This window comes from Schistocerca nitens, chromosome 3 (genome assembly GCF_023898315.1).
Source record: "Schistocerca nitens isolate TAMUIC-IGC-003100 chromosome 3, iqSchNite1.1, whole genome shotgun sequence".
Classification (NCBI taxonomy): Eukaryota; Metazoa; Arthropoda; class Insecta; order Orthoptera; family Acrididae; genus Schistocerca; species Schistocerca nitens.
The window spans coordinates 729,584,165-729,602,675 of NC_064616.1; the positions used below are offsets into that span (position 1 = coordinate 729,584,165).

Below are 18,511 nucleotides of genomic sequence, written 5' to 3' on the forward strand. Positions count from 1 at the left end.
GCGGACAAGCAAGCAGTCTCTTCAGTAGACCTGTTGTATTTTCTAAGTGTTCTGCCAATAAATCACAGTCTTTGGCTTGTTTTCCCCACAACATTATCTATGTGATCATTCCAATATAAGTTATTCGTAATTGTAATCCCGAAGTATGTAGTGGAAGCTACGAAAATGGCTCTGAGCACTATGGGACTCAACTGCTGTGGTCATCAGTCCCCTAGAACTTAGAACTACTTAAACCTAACTAACCTAAGGACATCACACACAGCCATGCCCGAGGCAGGATTCGAACCTGCGATCGTAGCAGTCGCACGGTTCCGGACTGCGCGCCTAGAACCGCGAGACCACCGCGGCCGGCCAGTGGAAGCTACGGTCTTTAGATTTGTGTGATGTATCGTGTAACCGAAATTTAACGGATTTCTTTTAGTACTCATGTGGATGACTTCACACTTTTCGTTATTTACAGTCAACTGTCAATTTTTGTATCATACTGATATCTTGTGTAACCGTTTCGCAATTTTTTTTTATCATCCGATGATTTTACAAGTCGATAAATCACAGCACCGCCTGCAAAAAAATCTAAGAGGGCTGCTCAGTTTGTCTCCTAAATCATTTATACAAATCAGTTACACCTGAGGGCCTATACCACTTCCTTGGAGAAGGCCAGGTATTACTCCTGTTTTACTCGATGACTTTCTGTCAGTTACTACGAAATGTGACCTGTGACCTTTCTGACAGGAAATCAATAATCCAGTAGCATAATTGAGACGATAATCCGTAGGCATGTAATTTGATTAGAAGTCGCTTGTGAGGAACGGTGTGAAAAGCCTTCTGGAAGTCTAAAAATATGGAGTCAATTTAATTTGTCATCCCCTGTCGATAGCACTCATTACTTCGTGAGAATACAGAGTTAGTTGTGTTTCACAAGAACGATATATTCTGAATCCGTGTTAATTGTTTGCCAATAAATCTTTTTTTTTTTTTCCAAGGTAACTCATAAGGTTCGAATACAGTATATGTCCAAAAATCCTACTGCAAATTGACGTTCGCCATATGGGTGTGTGATTCAGCGGATTACTCCTATTTCCATCCTCTGGTATTGATGTAACTTGTGCAACTTTCCACTCTTTCGGTACGATCTTTCGACGAACGAGCGGTTGTATATGATTACTAAGTATGGAGCTATTGTTATCGGTATACTCTGAAACGAACCTGACTGATATACAATCGGGACCGGAGGCCTTGCCTTTATTAAGTGATTTAAGTTGCTTCGCTACACTGAGGATATCTGTTTCTAAGTTACTCAAGTTGGCATTCTTTGGTGTCTTCACCCAAGTCTTGTCCCCCGTATCATTTGAAACTTACTTAATTTGTTAGTGACATCGTTTTCACATTCATAGCTACGTAACTTGTGGGTGTAGCACTCCGTTTTTCCACGAATATTAGCCCCGCAAGTTACGCAGGAGAACTTCTGTGACCTTTGGAAAGTTGATGAGGTACTGAGGGAAGAAACGCTGTGAGGTGAGTCGTTCTTGGTAGCTCAGTTGGAGCATTTGCCTGCAAAAGGCAAAGGCCCCGGGTTCGAGTCTCGGTCCATCATACAGTTTAAATCTGCCATTAAGTTTTTTATGAGCGCACACTCTGCTGCAGATTGAAAATTCCTTTTGGAAACACCTGAGACTTTGTACTAATCGACTTCGGGGAATTTTCTGATATGTAGACAGTATACTGCGTCCGGCTACTTTTTATCTGTGATTTGGTTCGCGAACATATTTAAACGCACCCGAGCGAAGTGGCCCAATGCTTAGCAAACAGGACTCGGATTTGGGAGGAGTGGGATGAAAGCCTCGATGGTTCCTTTCCCCGTTCTTGCCTTACCTGAGCCCATGATCCGCATTTGATTACCTCGTCAGATCTTCGTTTCTGTAGTCTCTTTCACCTAGGGTGGATCATGAGCGTACCAGGAAACCGCACGTATCAGTAGAGCCTTAGGCGCTTCAGTCCGGAACCACGCGGCTGCTACGGTCGCAGGTTCGAATCCTGCGTCGGGCATGGATGTGTATGATGTCCTTAGGTTAGTTAGGTTTAAGTAGTTCTAATTTTAGGGGACTGATGACAGCTGTTAAGTCTCATAGTGCTTAGAGCTATTTGAAGAGCCTTAGGCAGCCCTACCCGTGGTGCACAAATTTGCCAGGGCCCGAAAATTGTGGGATGCATAAATACATCAAACAGTGTTAAATCTCGATAGAGTTATGCTCTTAACAGTGTCAGCCGAGGTCCGATTGCTTCTACATGTCAGAGTCTGGCTTCCGGGACCTAAGGCTTTCCTTACAGTACGTAGAATTCTGACTTTCGTGGGAGTACGTTAGGTTCAGATTGACCTGCCGTAAGTGGTTTAGATTATCATTCCTCAGGATAGAACGGATTAAACTTTGTTCGCATTTGGAGAAATCTACGTCAAACGCAGCGGAAAAGCTGAATGTATCCGTCAAAATCAGTATTGGCGTTTCAAGAAATTTCTTAATCATGCTTATGCAGAGCCCTTAATTTCCTTTCGTGAGGTTTAAGTATGCAGTTTCATATGTATGTTACTGTAACGTGTGTAAGGTGGAACGCATCTGTTCTGAGAATGCATTCTTGTGTCTGCTGAGAGAGATCATTTGTTGCATCGTATGGACCGACATATACGAAAACCTTGTACTGAAATTCCAGATACAGCTACAGAGTATGTGTATCCGACACCTACTCCAGTTTGTTCCGCGTAGTAACGGGACACACGTCGCTGTGCAAAAGTGCATGGGCGTGTCTGACCTTGAAGTTGAGGCCGTTGTGCGATGCCCTGTACCGCAGGTTTCTATATTCTCTACAGGCGTTCGGCGGCTGGGTTTAACTGAAAACTTCTGTAAGCCACCTTACTATTGTTCGTCAGTAGACTGCCATCCAGGAAGCCGGATGTCTAATCACACGAATTTTAACGTAAAAGAAGGTGTCTGTACAAAGCTTTGTGCTTGACAGTAAGCTCTTATGTTACGTTGTCTAATTGTTGTTACAATCTTCTTCTTTTGCTTGTGCCTTTGTCGCAGATTGACGCAGGGTCGTGGTTACTATTAACAGATGTGACATGGTTAATTTAAGGGTTGGCTGGATCCCCTTCGTGTCGCCATCGTTATCCCGGCCCCCGGACAGAATATGTGTAACCCGACAGTCTGCGTGCAGTGTTATTCATGTCAGAGTGAGCAGAAGTTTTCTGAATGTTTGGGAATCGCGTAACTGAGGCGAGACTTGGGTACCAGCCCGGTGGTCACCTAGTGGTATGTGGAACCCACCTAAAATCATATCCAGGTTCGCTGGCACGTCGACCTCATCGTTAATCCGCCGGACGGATTCAATCCGGGACCGGCGCACCTCCCCGTCCCGAAATAAGCGCTTTTGTTTGGTGCAATAGTGTTTTTAAGCAGCCAGTCGTTACAGTGTCACTATCATGTTTTAAAGTCATATATTTCTCTTGCCTGGCCTGATGGTTGCGATTGTCTTGGAGAGCATAACCTATGGATATATTATGAGCAAATGCTAGCAGTTACATGCTCACATTATTACACATAAACAGACGTGGCATGTTTATGTCACATGTCGCGTTCTTCTGCAAATTTCCACTGCTGGCCACTAAACTAATGCAACATCAGCAAGGATATCAAATAACGAAATTCTGCTATTGTGCATACCGGACATGGAGCAGGAAGTACTCGTCGTGCTGAAATATAATGCATCCAATTTGTATGTGAAAACTCTTAAAGCTTTTTAAATGAAACAAATGTTACTAACAATCTGCATCTTTATTCTTCACGTCTATACATTTATTTCTGAACGTAGTCACCCTGGCGACGAACACATTGCTCCCAACAAGAGAACAGTTTGTTGATACGGTCACTATAGACTTGTAGAGTGTGTGACTTTGTTGACGGAGCCACAACCTGACCTCTGCTTGCATCGCTTCATCACTATCAAAGTGAAGTCCTCGAATATGTTCTTTAAGTTTTGGAAACATGAAAATAGGGTGGGACCAAGTCGGGACTGTATGGAACATGGTCGATGACAGTGAGCTTAAGGCGTTGGATTGTTGCAGATGTCGCAGCGCTCGTGTGTGATCTGGCAGTTTCACGCAGAAGGAAAGGGTGTTCCATGTGTGGACGAAAACCTCGAATTTGAAACTCGATTACAGCACGCTGTTTCTCACGCACCGACATAGTTACTCTCTCCAATTCGGAGTCCTCTAGCGGCAGAGGGCTGAAACACACAAACCTGAAGGATAAAGATATAGAATATTCATGTTTGTTTTATTAAGAAGCTGTAAGAGTTTTCACATAAAGGTTTCGGAAGGGTTACTTTTCATCACGCCCTCGTATTTTATTTTTGTCTAGCTGACTGGTTGCATTTATGTAACCTAAGGATGTATTATGAGAAGATGCTGGGAGTCACATGCTCATATTATTAGACTTGACACTTTTACGACAGATAACGTGTTGCTCTGCACATCTACACTGCTGGCCATTAAAAAATCAGTATCACCAATGGTATCAAATAACACAATTTTAGTTATTGTGCATATACAGTCTGGTAGGACTAATGTGATTATATTCGTAGGTAGTCTGAGGGTACACAGTGTCCGAAACTTCAGCATACAGAACTGCCACCTCTAGCAGCAGCAGCAGCAGCAATGACTGTACCCCGGCTACGCATCATATCACACTGATCTAGCATAGCAGATGCGGGATACGCCACTCCATGTTGCTTCAGCTCTGTGCCAGAGTTCATCACTCGTAGTGGCTGGCCGCAAAAAACAACAGGGCTGGCGAGTGGTGCCGTGGTAATTTGTCTGAAACTCGTGTCGAGGCAGGTCACGACAGAATGGGCAATATGCGTTGTTGTGTTGTTGAAAGATGACATTACGGTGATCTCGAAGAAAGGACACAGGCAACGGCCGCAACATGTCACAAATCTAGCGCCTCTGTCCACATTACCAGATATCGAACGAGACGTGATCGTGATGTGTACAGAATGGCAACCCATCCTCAGGTGCTCGGCCCGCATGACGACGACGAATGCAATCTGGCAACGTTCTCTCTCTTCAGAACCTCCATACACGGTTACGTTCATCGTGAGTGATGCAGTACGCTGAACCGGGACTCGTCTGAAAAGGCTATGTGGTGTCACTCTTACGTTCATTGTTGTCGTAATTGTCGGCGTGTCTTCTGCTACCGCAAAGATAGCCGCAACAATGGTTCCCATGCTGACACTCCGCGGTGCTGCAGGCAGTGTCACGCTTTTCGCGTGGATACTTCCTTGCTGCAAACAATCCCATTTCATTACTAAATGTTCGTGACGTGGGTGTACGATCTTGCACCGCCGAGTGAACAATATGCCTGTCCTCTCTGGTGCTAGTCACGTGGGGGCCATTGAAGTCATGTATGCCTCTTTAGACACTATCGTTTCCATGTTTCATGACAGTTGCGAGATCCCTACCAAATAGCAGTCTCGATGGTCCACGATCCCGCCACTGTCGAAATGTGGCTTCTTATACGATGCATAGCACGATCTTCTCCCAGACCGCCAACATTCAGTTGCCATTTCTGAATGAGAAACCAGCTGCGTAAGCTTTTCTTATATGTAGAATGTAGACAACGTTACACTTATCTACTTCCGCTGAAATGGAATGCTTATCATTTGCATATCCAAGCTTGCTGTACACTTCATGCCAGTGTGACGTTTTTTGCTTGCCGCCTTCATTGAACTGCAACTTTAATGGGAAGCAATGTATGTTTGTGGTTTACATTAGGATAACGCACGGCTACAGAAGCTAAGAAAGGTAGAGTGGAGGCTGATACTGACTGTGGGCAGTTTGTAGATTCTTTCTGTGAGGCAATCTTGACTTAGGAGGTTTATTTCAATGAACATATGCATTTATTAGGTCTGTTAGCTCTAATGAACGTATGCATATAATATCCAAGAGGTGAGAAGAATGCGATATAAGGTACAGTTTCATTCATGTCTCGACCATAGGCGTCCGCAGCTGCAGATTACAGAATAATGTTCTTCTTTCCGTGAATTGAGACCTTCTAAAATTCCGTTGTGTGTAGCCCAATGCCACATTCACACCGACGAATCCTGCAATCAAGTTGTCATGGCTAGAGAATAATGTGTCAAACGTCTGACGAATATTGCATTTGTGACAAAATAAAACACCTACAGGCGTCCTTATGATTTTAGTTTGTTGCAACCAGCTCCAGCGTTTCAATGCGCCATCTTCAGGCTGTAATGGATGCGGAACGGGTTGATGTGATTTCTGTATATATCGCATCAGTTGCCTGCGTAATTGGATACGCAGATAATGTGTCAGCACTCTAACCATCCTAGGTTATGCTGGCAACTGATGCGATATATATAGGGATCATATCAACCTGTTCTGCATCAACTACAGCCTGAAGATGGCGCAATGAAGTGCTGAAACTGGTTGCAACAAAATTAAATAAAATCAAATCATAAGGACGGCTGTAGGTGTTTTATTTTGTCTTTCCAAAGACGTCCTGACAAAATGATGGACGTATAAAAACTTGAATATTGCATTTTATTAGCTGCTGGAGGTCACTTCTACCATTCGATTGGGGCATGATTTTGGTCGATTTCCAACGTCCGTTTTGAGGTATTGTATTGTGCTGTATATTAACCGGGGACCTAGAAACGACGGAGAGGCTCCATCCCCGCCGCAGCCGCAATGGTCCACAATCCCTCGACGACTACCGCAGTCTACTTCACCCCTCCGCCGCCCCACACCGAACCCAGGGTTATTGTGCGAGTGTAACCCTATGTTTTCATGGTAGATTAATGGTGGTGTACGCGTACATGGAGAACTTGTTTGCGCAGCAATCGCCGACACAGTGTAGCTGTGGCGGAATAAGGGGAACCAGCCCGCATTCTCCGAGGCAGATGGAAAACCGCCTAAAAACCATCCACAGACTGGCCGGCTCACCGGACCTCGTCCCAAGTCCGCCGGGTGGATTCGTGCCGGGGACCAGGCGCTCCTCCCATTCCGGAAAGCCGTGCGTTAGATCGCTCGGCTAACCGGGCGGCCGTCTTGAGGTATACTGGCCCTAGGATACTGGCCAACGCAAATAATATAGCTTTCTAAACACATTTTGTTCCATTTTAGCTAAGCCAGTTAACATAAAAGTAGAAACCACGAATAAATGCACTGACGTGATCAGATGCGAGGTTTTGTGTGCTAACAAAGTGTTGTACATGCTATCAAATTTGAATAAGCTTTTCATAAAGCTTATTCCCTATTTCTTCAATTCGAGGAGTATCAATTTGCTGTTTTTTGTATTGTTCTGTCATTTTTCTGGAGCAGGTTCTTTTATATTCAATTTCCGCATAATATTATGGGAATTTTAATAAAGTTTTTGCGGATATTTTGTAGTGTTATTTCATAACTATTTGGATACCCTAGATGTAATCGTATGAGGGTGTAATTTCCAATCGTTGGATCAAAAAGGTGGCATCCGTATTGATTTTAATCACGTAAAAATGTGTACTTTGCATATACTTTTGAAATATGCTCAACATTTAGGTATCAAAGCAATCTACCTCAAAATGCTAAGTTGATAAGTAACAGTCGTTTGAAGTAATAAAGGTTTTGTCTACTTCTTGTCAAATTTAGTCATAGGGCACGACACGTTTCCAAACACACCGACTCGTTATATGAAAATTGGTAATTTTAGAATTTTTGTCCCCCATTGCAAAAATTTCTGCGGGCTCCGATGGTCTCGACTTGCAATAGACTGCCCTCATTTTGTGTGTCCTAGTCTCATTTGTCTCATACCGTTAGCGTGCGGGTGCTGATGACTGCGATGTTGAGCGCCCTGTGATATCATGAAAATATACATCCAAGGTGGGCATAGGGTGGCAATGTGAAAGGTCTAGTTGCAACCCGTGGACTATGATACTGATAAGCTGTGTTGACCGTCTGTCCTAAATTTGGCACTGGAAGAGATTACTAACTGGCGTGCTACAGACCACGTTCCTCGACTTCATTCACCGTGATGTCACGGCGTCGTGCGATCTCTCACTCGCTTCCGCGGCCGGAAATGACGCAATTCTGCGATGAGTAGCGCACGGTACAAATAAGCGACATACTGCGTCACTCATTAGCAAGGAAACTTAATAAGGGGAAAGGAACAACACTTGGGTACGAGAGTTTCAACGATCCTGAAATTGTATAGCCACCAACTGAAGGAACTGTAAGGAATACACATCTTCATCCAAAAAAATGAAACGAACAAGTGTGATGTGGAGTACTGATGACATGAGACCGAACATGTGAAAATATTCGTGACAGGTATTTTAATAGTGTTACTGTTGTGGTAAGAAACTAAAGAACCGTTATAGCTTCATCTGTTCGAAATCCAACTGCAACGTAACTTCAGATTAGGTGGCGCTAAAAAAAGTAAGATCTGGGTCACTTCAGGGGAGACAAACATAAGAACTGAAGGCTTTCAAAGAATTTGGGAGAGCACATTTCGACAGAGCTAAAAGCAATAGTTCAGTAGTCTGCAGCTGGTACATTCAACAGTGGCCTCTGGAAGAACCGTTATAGCTTCATCTGTTCGAAATCCAACTGCAACGTAACTTCAGATTAGGTGGCGCTAAAAAAAGTAAGATCTGGGTCACTTCAGGGGAGACAAACATAAGAACTGAAGGCTTTCAAAGAATTTGGGAGAGCACATTTCGACAGAGCTAAAAGCAATAGTTCAGTAGTCTGCAGCTGGTACATTCAACAGTGGCCTCTGGAAGCTCGTAGAGCACTTCCTCTGGACAACTTTAAAGCTCCTCAGCCTTTCGCCAAGCGTTCAAAGGAGAACATAAAATTTCCCTTTAGTCATAGCTCGTAACAAAATTTGAAACCGTATCATTATACATTCGCGGCAGAACAGAAAATGGAGGGAGGAGAAAGGGGCTACTGATGTCAGCTGCATCGGGACATGACGCGGAATCAGCGGCGATGAGTGAAAATGTGTGCCTGACCGGGATTCGAACATGGGATCTCCAGCATACTAAGCACTTGCGTTAACCACTGCGCCACTCGTACACAGTGTTCATCGTAACTGCGCGGACTACCTCGGCATCCCTCTCGGCTGACCCACATTCCCACCGAGAGCCACCTATTCGCAGTCCGTCCAGGTCCTCCATGCTCGCCACTTGGAGATTCCCACAGGAGGCCAGACGTAACCGTGCATCCTCACTGAAGAAAGTGGATTCGTTGCCCATCGAAGCGAATCAATTATATGAATACGTGGCGCTCGGTGGGCGTGTGGGTCGGCCGAGAGTCGTGCCGAGATAGGCCACGCTATCGCGATAAACACTGTGTCCGGGTGGCGCAGTGGTTAACGCAACTGCCTAATAAGCAGGAGATCCAGGTTTCGAATCCCAGTCCGGCACACATTTTCACTCGTTGCCGCTGATTCCGCGTCAAGTCACGATGCACTTGGCATCAAGAGTCCCTTTTCTTTCTCCCCCCTCCACCTTCAATTTACATATAATGTATCACAACTGCGGATTCCGCCTGGTGCCCGTTCTTTCAGATATGTCTGAAAGAACAGACACCACGCGTTCATATAAATGGTCATTAAAGACTGAGCATATTTCAAGCCCGCATGTGCAGTAGTGACAGAGCCACTGTTCGGCCATAGGTTTGAGCAGAGCGAAAACGAGACTTCCTAGACATTACGCAGTTGAATTTTGTCCGAATTTACATAAGCAAACGGAGAGTGAGAAATTAACAAATGGGATACCCAGTTGACCAGCGTGCAGTCTAGTTCTGCGCAAAAAGATTCAATTGGTTTGAAGTAGTCAGGGTAATTAAGAAAAATTATTTAGTGATTTAAGGGGAAACTGAAATATTTCACGAACGTCGGCTGCTAGTGATGTAAATGAAACGTCAAAAAACATCAAATCACAGCATAAAGTGAAACTCCTCTGCTTCCTCCTAATCTATATAGTCTTAATAATAACAGAATACCGATCAACATTTAAACATATTATACGTCACGTTTCTGAACAAAAATTGAAAATTTCAAAAAAAAATTATGGTTCAAAATGGTTCAAATGGCTCTGAGCACTATGGGACTCAACTGCTGAGGTCATTAGTCCCCTAGAACTTAGAACTAGTTAAACCTAACTAACCTAAGGACATCACAAACATCCATGCCCGAGGCAGGATTCGAACCTGCGACCGTAGCGGTCTTGCGGTTCCAGACTGCAGCGCCTTTAACCGCACGGCCACTTCGGCCGGCAAAAAAAAAAAAAAAAAAAAAAAAAAAAAAAAAAAAAAAATTATGAAAAATAAATGGTCAGACGCTCTGTGAAATAATTTGTCTAAAAGTAAGAACTAAAACAGACTAAAGAAACATTTGAAACGCCTTTTTTATGTAATGAATTATAGTTTTCTTCGACACTGTGACGTGGGGGAGAGGTCAATAGTGTTCTAGGTTCACACACAGTTACACAGTAGAAGTCCATGAATGCTAGGCTGACGAAAGAAGTTATTATTTGTTTTCAGAAAAAAACAGGGGACGTTTATTGCGCGAGTTGCATGTCAACTGCACTGGTGTCCAAAATTAAAGCAACAAACGGAAATTTTGCAAGGTTATGTTTATTTTGCCCAAAAACAGTATAAACAAGTGATAGTAAACTACAAAAAATGTAACAAGAAATGTAACATGGATATCGGTAGACAATCATGTTATTCGTGTTTTTTTTCCAACTTGTCGGATTTGCACACACATTATGACAACTGTTTAATGTGGGTGTGACCACCTCTGGCAGCAATACAGGCCTGACAATGAAGGAACATGCTGTAAACGATGTCATCAGTCTCATGTAGAGGTAATGAAATGAGCGAATGGCATCGTTGGCCGGGAGGCCCCTTTCCGGGGAAGTTCTGCCGCCAACTGCAAGTCTTATTTAATTCGACGCCACACTGGGTGATGAGGATGAAATGATAATGAGGGAAATGATGATGAGGGCAACACAACACCCAGTCCCCGAGCGGAGAAAATCTCCAACCCGGCCGGGAATCGAACCCGGGCCCGCTTGCATGGGAGGCGAGCACGTTACCACCCAGCTAAGCAGGTGGACGTTGAGGCAATAACGCCCGCTCTTCCTGCAGAGCTGCTCGCAAATTTTGGAGAATGTTCAGCGAATGCTGACGTGATGCAGCACTTCTCTCTAGTGCATCCCAGTGAAGCTGTATGGGAATCAAATCGGGAGAGCGAGTAGTCCACGTCGTGCGTGCAATATTTTCCGTTTCCAAAGAAACCTGTGATCTATGAGGTCGACTATTACCATCCTTCAGTACGAAGTCTGGGCCCACAGCTCCTCGCAACAACCGCTCAGGAGGTCCCAAGATCTCGGCACGATACCTGACACCAGTTAAACCTTGCTGATTCACCCGAAGAATTTCACGGAGAGGTGTTCGACTGGTCAACATAGTCCCTGCCTACACCATTAGGGATCATCTTCGTTATCGGTCTCTTTCCACAATGCTTGGGTCCCAAAATCGTGTTTCACGTTCACAACAAATGCGAATTCGTAGAGAACCACTCTTCAGACCATATCGGGACTCATCTGGAAAAGAACATTGGCCCATTGTTCGACTGTCCAGGTGGCATGTTGACGACTCCACTCGAAACGTTTCTTTCTGTGAAGACGCGTCAGAGGTACACATCCAGCAGATCTCCGACAATAAAGTCCACTCTGTCGAAGCCTTCTGTACGCCGTTTGCTTCGATACAACACGTCCAGTGGATGCTACAACGTCAGATGCCAGTTGAGCAGTACGAAGGCGGTATCGTCGTGCCCTTACAGCCAAAGCCGGTCCTCTCTTTCTGATGTTACACGTGTTCGGCCATGCCCTGGTCTCTGGGATTCAGTTTCGGTCTCTATAAACTGTCGGCACATATCAGTTTGCGACTGTCCTATGGTCCTCCACTGCAGAGTGTCTGGTAGGCGTCTTCTCTGTGTCATACTGCACCGTCGGTGATTGTGTACACGGCGATAGTGGATGTGGGACTACCCGGTAAACACTACCCCGTTTAGGACTCGCCCTGACACCCTGTTGGCGTTGTTGTCCGTTGACAGGAATGCCATCTTCTGTGCAGAACACAATCGAACGGACATCTGTTGAGAGTTTGTATGATTATATCGCGAATTAAACACAGGACGGGGAAGTAGCGGTTTGTTGCTTCAATTTTGGACACCAGTGTAGCGACAAGGTGGCCATGGAACATTCATGTTGAAGCGAGTAAAACGGGAAAATGGCTAAAGAGCCCATGAAAAACATTATATATTCAGTCCTCGGTAAAAATGTTGCTGAGAGAGTTCTATTGCTTCAAGATTTCTGCCCAGGACACAACTACTACAGTCCTATTGGAGAATGATGATGATGATTGGTTTGTGGGGCGCTGAACTGCGCGGTAATAAGCGCCCATGCAAGGTCCCAATTTTTTCACACTCCAATTTTGCCACTGTCACGAATGATGATGATGATGAAATGATGAGGACAACACAAACACCCAGTCCCTGGGCAGAGAAAAATCCCCAACCCGGTCAGGGATCGAACCTGAGACTCCGCGATCCAGAGGCAGCAATGCTAGCAACTAAACCACGAGCTGCGGCCCCTGTTGGAGAATGTTTTACCTAAAACGGTATTAACTTACAGATACATGTACTACCACTAAAGACAACCAAATACTGCCTGTCTGAATGGACTTTTTTTTTCGATATTACAAACTTTATCCCAGGCGCCTTGTTTTTGTACGCATGCAGACTGAGAAACTTTAAGTCACGTTACATGATCGATATTTCATCATCCGTTTCACCCTGCAACCTACAGTCATCTTTCGAGAAGGAAATACAGAGCTGTGGTAACATATACCTGACATTGATCTGGTTACGAAGCCGATTTCCTCTTGCATGATTTGGTAATGTGACTAATGTGGCTTCTGATATTGGACTGCTGCATTGTGGGAACACCGAAAATGATGTAGCGTATTCATATGTTGTCCTTGGCAAGCGTGTAGACTGTTCTGTTCCGCTGTGTTTTAATCACTTCACTGAAACTCCACTTTTTTACTTCGATGACGAATAAGGGAAGAACATACGCCAGTACAACAACTACTTCCTTGGAAAATATGATTCTATAAGTACTGAATGTGGCAACATATATTGCTTCAGGAAAACGTTTAACTTGTTCCAACTATTAGCTCATTTATGACTCTTGTGAATATGTTGGCTCCAAATGTCACAGAGTACTGTTTCTGTAGCGACTTGCGCATATGTACACCACCTGATCAAAAATACCCGGAAACATGTTAATCTATATTCCTTACGAAGGCTTGAAATCTGCCGCACGCCCTCCCAGTGAGCTGCCTGAATGTCAGTGGAGGAGTGGCAGCCTGTTCTTCCTCATGAGCCGAATCCAGAGAAGTTAGTGATGTGGGAAGCTAGGATCTGTAGCAGAGTCGACGTTCTAACTCATCCTAAAGGTTTCAGGCCAGTCTGTTTCAGGATTGTTGTCCACAGACCATTGCCTGACTGATGCTGCTTTACGACAGAGTGCATTGACATCCTGATACAGACAATCATCGCCTCCGAACTGTTCCTATACACGCATTACACAATGCAGTAAAATGTATTCATATCCTTCCACATTTAGCGTTTTCTTAAGCACAATAAGAGGACCACTTTAACCACGAGAAACACCTCCTTCATACCGCAACACCGCCTCCTCCGTACTTCACTGTCGACACTATACATGATGGCACGTAACGTTCTCCAGGCATTAGCCAAACCCAGACCTTTCAATCGGATTGCCACAGGGTATATAGCACGATTAATCACTCCACATCACTTGTCCCAGTCATGCACAGTCCAGGGGCGTCACTATTTACATCATCTCAAGCGTCGCTTAACACTGACCACAGAAAATGTGTGGCTTAAGAGGATCCCATCGACCACTGTGTCCCATTCTTTTTAACTCCCTACGCACAGCTGTCACTGCTTCTCTACTAACAACAAAATACTTCCAGTTTCCTTTTATATTAGCGGGTCCACTTCTCATGACATCTAATGGTCAATTTCGCACTGCATTTGGGTATCCGCATACTTTTGATCAGATAATTTACTACTACTACTACTACTACTACTACTTCTTCTCCTCCCGAACAAGCCTTAATGGCTCAACGGTATCGACCGGCCGCCGCGTCATCCTCACCCCATAGGCATCACTGGATGCGGATATGGAGAGGCCTGTGGTCAGCATACCGCTCTCCCGGCCGTATGTCAGTTTACGAGACCGGAGCCGCTACTTCTCAATCAAGTAGCTCCTCAGTTTGGCTCACAAGGGCTGAGTGCACCCCACTTGCTAACAGCGCTCGGCAGACCGGATGGTCACCCATCCAAGTTCTAGCCCAGCCCGACTGCGCTTAACTTCAGTGATCTGACGGGAACCGGTGTTATCACTGCAGCAAGGCCGTTGGCCCACATTATGTACAGGGTGTATAAAAAAAGAATCCTCCGATTAAAAAAAAAAACTTATGTTATTTGAGATCTGTGCGTGAACGACGTACTGTTGGAAAGTTTTAAATATTTAGGCCTTACATGCCACACTGGCATCTGGAAATGCGAGAATTTTTAAAACAAAGAATTACTGAACGATGGCTCAGTCGCACTGGACCAAATGATTCAACCTTACATTACTGGCCTCCAAGGTCACCGGACCTCACTGTATGCGATTATTTCTTGTGGGGGTTTATAAAAGACTGTGTTTATGCGCCTCTGTTTCCAACAACAACGAATGAACTGAGACATCGCATCACAGCAGCTGTGGAAGCTGTACCTCTAGACTGCTCGCTGCAGTGTGGGAACGATTTGAATACCGCGTAGACATATGCCGTGCATCTCAAGGGGGCATATTGAACATCAATGAAAAGGTATGAAAAAAAAAACTTTTTGAGTTTCCCGTTCACCAAGAAATAAAATTCATGCTACATGTTTATTAGATTCAGAAATATAGACGTGCCAAATCGGATGATTCCTTTTGATACGACCTGTATTTTGCAGTGCTGTAGGCGGTTCTCAGACAATTTGCCAGGCATACGTGATACAAAAAGGAAACAAAGAAACTTTAAATGACAGTTATAGTTGGAATGCAGTCACCTGAAATAACTATTGGCTGCCTATGTACTACATGCATAGGCAGCTGCAGTACACAAAACTGCCGACGGAAGCTGCTCGTAGCAAGACATTACCAGCTAAAAGTAACAAGAAGAAAACTGAGACTCTGTTGTCAATATCGCCAAACACTCCTGAATTTATCCCAAAAGTAATGTCTAACTTATTCTTACTACAACGTTAGACTTACACAGGCCTACGTCAGACTGCGTACTTTCTACTGTTAAGCATGCAGGTGGTTGTGCGAGTGTTGGCTCCAGTATCTTTGTATTCTATTGCTTATGTTGTTACCTAACAAGGAAGATTTACGGTCAAGGATTGTGTAGACGTCTGCTAGTCCCGTTGAGGCCAGGTTTGATGAGAATGCAAATGGACTTCAGCGCTCTAGTAGTCTGGCCAGTCGCACGACCCGAACAACAAAGACTAGCTGCGGTTGGTTTTTTAACGGTGGACCTTACGGATCTCTTAAAAGATGTTAAGGCTGATTCGACAGTGCGTTAGTAACCTTCGTTTGGATGTTGCAACTTTTTTGACAACCATCTGCATTTGTTGTTCCACCTACCTACCCTGATTGTTTTTTCCTCCCTTTTACATTATCACTTTCTTTATATATGTTGCTCCATCCACTATTAGTGACAACAAGGTCTATCATAATACACTGTGAATCACCAGCATACGGTTCGCTCAATTAAGAGAGTTGTCGGGAGTCCTAATCAATTAGGTGCTCAATCTTTAATCGTATGCTGGTGATGCAGAATAGGTTTCTTCTTTCTACTGTATAGGCAATTGTCGTACACAGCATGTACCACTCTACTTTATTTCGAAATTCGATTCTTTTGCTGTATGAAGGCGAGCGCATGTGCGTGTATGACACTATTTTTAAGACGGCACCCTGGTACAGTTTAAACTAAATTGACCTATAATTTTACTAGCAGCATTCATATAAGTTTATTGCTCATTAGCAACGCCAGCATTCTGTGCACCAAGGGAGTGACTTCTCTATCAGCAGAGTAGGTAAAGAGCTACAAAATCACAATTTTCTTAGCATAGAGAGACGTAGTTTCATCAGAAAAAAATGTAGCCTTTAATTTTTAAAACGTGCCTTCGAAATAATTTACACATTGCAAACATTTTTCACTTTTGTGTGAATGCTTTCCTGATTCTTCTGCTTTGTGAGTCTTAAAAACAGCGTATAAACTTCACAGAGCGCAGGGAACAATTTTGTAAAAGAGCTGTTGATGAACTCTGTCCTCGTGTACAATCTCAAGACAACTAGCGTGATTGTATGCACAAAACTTGAGACGTATACATGGTTAATAGGTGCACCGCATCAACTTCAGAAATTCCTTCACTTGGTACCTCATTCTAGATTTCAACAACATAATGAGCACGCTGAATGTACATGTGTGTGTTTTCCTGATGCACTTTACATGGGTCGGTAATGATTAAAACACACATTTCTGTGGAGCCTAATTGTTTGTCTGAGGTTGCTGAACACGTAATTATTTTGTATCGAGGTAACATGATTTATTTATTTATTTATTTATTTATTTATTTATTGTTCCGTGGGACCAAATTAAGGAGAAGTCTCCGTGGTCATGAAACGAGTCAATACATGAAATTATAACACGATATTAGAAACAGATAAAATGAAATATAAAAAAAAAACATTCAGGTGACAAGTCGTAAGTTTAAATAAAGAAAATCAACAATGTAACACTGGAATTTGCTTAAATTTTTAGCTCTTCTAGGAGCTCCTCGACAGAATAGAAGGAGTGAGCCATGAGGAAACTCTTCAGTTTACACTTAAAAGAGTTTGGGCTACTGATAAGATTTTTGAGTTTTTGTGGTAGCTTATTGAAAATGGATGCAGCAGAATACTGCACTCCTTTCTGCACAAGAGTCAAGGAAGCGCATTCCACATGCAGATTGGATTTCTGCCTAGTATTAACTGAGTGAAAGCTGCTAACTCTTGGGAATAGGCTAATATTGTTAACAACAAACGACATTAAAGAAAATATATACTGTGAGGGCAATGTCAGAATTCCCAGACTATTGAATCGGGGTCGACAAGAGGTTCTCGAACTTACACCACATATAGCTCGAACAGCCCATTTTTGAGCCAAAAATGCCCTTTTTGAATCAGAAGAATTACCCCAAAAAATAATACCATACGACATAAGCGTATGAAAATATGCGAAGTAGACTACTTTTCGTGTTGAAGTGTCACTTATTTCAGATACTGTTCTGATGGTAAATAAAGCAGCATTTAGTTTCTGAACGAGATCCTGGACATGGGCTTATAATATGCCCATTCTGTCTGATCAAAATATCAGTTCTTGTTGAATTGTGAGTTAGAAACTGTAAAAACTGAGTCCTACTGTGATTTAGCATCAAATTATTTTCCACAAGCCATGAACTTATTTCATGAACTACATTATTTGATACTGTTTCAATATTACACACAAGATCCTTCACTATCAAGCAGGTGTCATCAGCAAACAGAAATATTTTTGAATCACCTGTAACACTAGAAGGCATATCATTTATATAAATAAGAAACAGCAGTGGCACCAGCACCGACCCTTGGGGAACGCCACACTTAACAGTGCCCCATATGGACTGAACATCACTACCACTCTCAATATTGCGGAGAATTACCTTCTGCTTTCTGTTCTTAAAGTAAGAGGCTAACCAATTGTAAGCTACTCCCCTTACTCCATAATGGTCCAACTTCTGCAGTAATATTTTGTGGTCAACATAGTCAAAAGCCTTCGTTAAATCAAAGAAAACACCTAGCGTTCGCAACCTTTTATTTAATCCGTCCAAAACCTCACAGAGAAAAGAGAATATAGAATTTTCAGTTATTAAACCATTTCTAAAACCAAACTGAACATTCGACAGCAAATTATGTGAATTTAAATGCTCCAGTAACCTAGTATATGCAACCTTCTCGATAACTTTAGTAAACACCGATGGCATAGAAATAGGTCTATAATCGTCAACATTATCCCTGTCTCCCTTTTTATAAAGTGGCTTCACTACCGAGTACTTTAATCGGTCAGGAAACCGACCACTCCTAAAGGAAAAGTTACAGATATGGCTAAGTACTGGGCTAACATACATAGAACACCTCCTTCACTTAAAATTTCCGGGCTGATAGGCCGTGGTCGAAGTATAAAACTGTCTCCTGACGTTTCGTCTCCGACTGCGGGAGACATCCTCGGAGGTAAAGC

General features: G+C 43.5%; 1 protein-coding gene and 1 pseudogene across 2 annotated transcripts in view; one reads left to right on the forward strand and one right to left on the reverse strand.

Moving 5' to 3' along the window:
• The window catches only part of LOC126248705 (protein DENND6B), a 218,310-nt gene that overhangs the window by 46,897 nt on the left and 152,902 nt on the right, over window positions 1-18,511 (forward strand). The gene's annotated exons all lie outside the window — the stretch shown is intronic.
• Window positions 14,465-14,582, reverse strand: LOC126250283 (5S ribosomal RNA; annotated as a pseudogene).